Source organism: Anoplopoma fimbria, chromosome 13 (genome assembly GCF_027596085.1).
Source record: "Anoplopoma fimbria isolate UVic2021 breed Golden Eagle Sablefish chromosome 13, Afim_UVic_2022, whole genome shotgun sequence".
Taxonomy (NCBI): domain Eukaryota; kingdom Metazoa; phylum Chordata; class Actinopteri; order Perciformes; family Anoplopomatidae; genus Anoplopoma; species Anoplopoma fimbria.
Window position 1 is genome coordinate 11,223,636 of NC_072461.1, and position 3,968 is coordinate 11,227,603.

The following is a 3,968-nucleotide window of genomic DNA, read 5'->3' on the forward strand; positions in this document are numbered from 1 at the left end:
AGTTGAACAGCAAACCAGAACCTACAGTTAGAAAAGTCGTTTGTTTGACATGCTGTCCGGGTTTTTGGAATGAAACTGAACATCATGAAACATCCCCACTTATTTTGTCTGTCATTTTTGTAAGAAACAACTGGCTGCCAAAAAACTCCAGCACTCGATATCAGACAGTGGGCTGCAGCAGAAGTTGAAGTCTGCCAGCAGTAGCCTAACTGTGCAGTTTTGGAAAGGCAGCAAGAAGAGATTAAAAACCTGCAGGTCTGTGCTGGACGCCAACACACTGACGCTGGAACAATTCAAAAAGAGCTTATATGAATACTCAACACTCTCATCCCAACTCGTCAAATACCACTGAGGCTCGATCAGACCCTTACTTAGGTTTATGATACATAACCACTCAGTTAGGTTGAGGAAAATCATCATGGTTGGTCTTAAAATAACTATGTGAATTAAGTAAAACGTATACAATAAAGTATATAAAGCATAAGTACTGAAAACACTTCACCACTAATGTAAAATAAGGACATTGGTCTCCAGAAAGTCCTGTGTTTTTTTCATACATCCATTGCCTGTGGTTTATTTTGGTTTTTAAACTACGTCATCATACAACTGGAGCATTTTCTCTGACGATGTGGACCGGTTTACATTGTACATTTGATGCGCTGGGAATGAGAGCAGGCCTGAAAACTAGACAGAGCTCATAACTTCCTTGGAAGAGCTGGCTATTTTTTGTTTGTGTGAACTTACGTTAGCAGATGTGTTTATTTGTTGAAATGCGTTTGTGACTGCTTGTTATATGTGGTTTTGGTAGGAAGCTGCTGTCCCCTTACCTGATACTACAAGATTCAACACAACACCAGCACTGAATCTTTCAGTGGTACGGAGTAGTGGACATACTGGTCTACTTTTCCCCTGGTTACAGGTAAAAGTTCTGCAATACTATTTGAATGCACAAAGGTATAAGCATCAATATGTAACCTAGCCTAGACTACTTAAAGTACCAAAAGTAGTGTAGGCTACTCATAATTAAGAAATGCATATAGAAGAGAGCCATTACTTGATTTTAATTAGTGCTGCTTTCATGTGTAGGCTACATCACTTTAATTTAATAATTATAGCATAAGCTAAAATTATTTATAATCATTTATTAATTGATTTGACAACTGTAAATCTGCAAAGTAACTAACTAAAGCTTTCACATAAATGTAGGGTAGTGGAGTAAAAGGTGACCTAAAAAATGAAGCCTACCTCTGACATGTTGTGGAGTAGTAAAGAATACAATGTAAATACTCAAGTAAAGTACAAATAGCCTACTGCAAAATAGTTTAGTAGCCTATCTATCACATTCCACCACTCCATATAGTCCAAAAGAGTAGCCTAGTACAGTTATATCACATTAGCCTCAAACAGCTAATAGCTAGCTTGGTTATCAGTAAAGCAAATAACACACCAGCAATCACTAATATTGGTGGAGAAAGAAAATGTTCAACTAGGTTATTAGAGGACTAAATAAATTATTCCTTTCAATGTTTGCTTGGTCACAGATCACAGGCAAAATGGTTAACGTAACAATGTCTGTTACCATGGATGTATAAAGAGAACCAGATACATTTCAGGGGCTGTACCCCGTTCATTCCTATTATAGTTGCTCACTGGCACTTGGACCAAACAGGTTCAAGTTGAGATAAAATAAAGAACAAGTGCCCAAAGAACAAGTGCACTAGCGTTTTGTCATGTAAATATTACATTCATATGTATAAATGCACACATACAAATATCGAGCACAGTACATTTTGTTTATGCTTTCACATCACACTATCACTGTGCACATTGCGGTAAATGTTATGAGTTCTCTTAGAAGGTCAAATACTCCGGGCAGGGCGTTCTAGTGCCTGGCCGTACGATGGAAAAGGAACAGAGACACATACAGAAAGAATGTGCTTATGCTGCAGAGAAACCAGATAACAGAAACCCAGTTTCACTAACTGATAAGGCCCTCAGAAAGTCTAAACCAAGAGCCGCCTTCCTTTTTTTAGGGACCTATCATATTCAACTCATAAAGTCTATATAACATGATGCGCACTCTGTTTAAGCGCCTTTTAGTTGCTGAACTTCTCAGTACTGCTAGGCCCGTGCACGTACAACTGCTGGGCGATATACCCTGTTATCCTTCAATAAATGTCACATTTGTTTTAAGATGAATCCGGTGTAGAAGTCTCTCTTGTTTTCTACTCAACAGTTTCTTTCAACCCCGCTTCCTACTCCTTGGTCCAGCCTTGTTCTTTGGCACATTCACATGAACCGAGAAAAGAAAATAACTGGATTTGGCTATTAGAGCATTTAATAACGTTTAGCTTCATGGCTTTTGAAGTGTTCATACTGGGAAGTTGATTTACCTAAAATAACGACCCACTGAATTACATACGTCACTTTCCCAATGTGTCCATGGGAAAAAGTATTTTTGGGCCCCATGGCATCACATGGTTTGGCCATGATGTAAAATTTCACTCAAATTCCGACGCTTTTCCTTGGGGCTTGTCGGTTACACTGCGACTGCAATGGAACAGTGCCAAAAGTGGTTGCTACTAGCAACTCAACATTCGACTGAAACAAACTGCCCGTGGCAGCACAGTGGGCGTCAAACCCTCCATGTTATTCTGAAAATATTCCCTCTCTTCTCTTTCCACTTCAAAAATGATCATATAGGCCATTCGAAAGAAGTTCTGTCAGATTATAACTCTAAAACTTGCTGACAAAACAGTAGCTGTGTAGGCAGTTGGTTGGTACATGCAAAAATCACCGATGCCGAACAGAAGGAAATCATACTTCCGACTATATGGAAGAGAGGATTTCACTCAGCGCTAATCTAACAATGCCTAATCTAATAATTTTCTCAGAAGAATACAAACGTAAGGCTTGCTTCATATTTCTAAACAGTGAATAAGAAGTGTTTTCTTGTGGCCAAACAAAAGCAGGCTCCACTCCTTCAATTCAGAGTATTCTGTGCCGTCAGTAACCATGTTGTGCAAGAGCACTACAAACCAAGAAATGAGAGAGCATCCAGATATCAATAGATAAAAGTCCGCTGCTTGTTCCTATTCCCTTCACACAGAAAATCTATCAGGATTGCAGAGGCAACTTGGAAAAGCTGCACTTTCTGAAGAAAGTATGCTTGCTGACTGAACAGAGGTCTCCTGGACCCCTTTTGCTGTGGCATCATGACATTGATGATGATGATTTTTAGGGCCGTAGCTTCCATGAGGACACTGAGCTCATGTCCTCATATATCAAGAAGTACTACCCTGAGCCTTCCTCTTAGCACTTATTGTATTCGTATTAGTTTGTTGCACTTATTGTATTCGTATTAGTTTGTTGCACTTATTGTTTTCGTAGTAATCTGCTTCTGCACTATACTTTTGCTCTGGTTTATGCTTTTAGATGCTTGTTTAAGAAAGGAGATGCACTTATGACTTCTGGTGACTAGTAGTTCTCTTGAATACCTATGTTGAATACACTTATTGTAAGTCGCTTTGGATAAAAGCGTCTGCTAAATGACTGTAATGTAATATATATTACAGAATATACTATTAGACCAACAACAAAATAAACAAACAAACAAATAAATCAAAGGAATATGTGGAGAAGACCTTGAAACATAATCTAAATTGAACAGTTAAATTAATAAATCGATACATACAAATCTGAATACCAGTTATTGAAACATTTTACAGAATATTATTTATTTCTATTTACTATTGGCAAATGGGGTTGGTGAGTCATCGGAGTGGAACTCATGACCCCAGTATTTCTAAAATCTTGCCTACTGCCCTTATTATAAACACTGAGTATCCTATATCATTTTCATGACATAGTTTTAACGGACACTGGTTTAATTAATTGACTTCTAAAAAAAAGTTAAGGAGGTAATTTAATTAGGAGACCGGCTGATGTTGTCCTCTGTCAGACGAAGC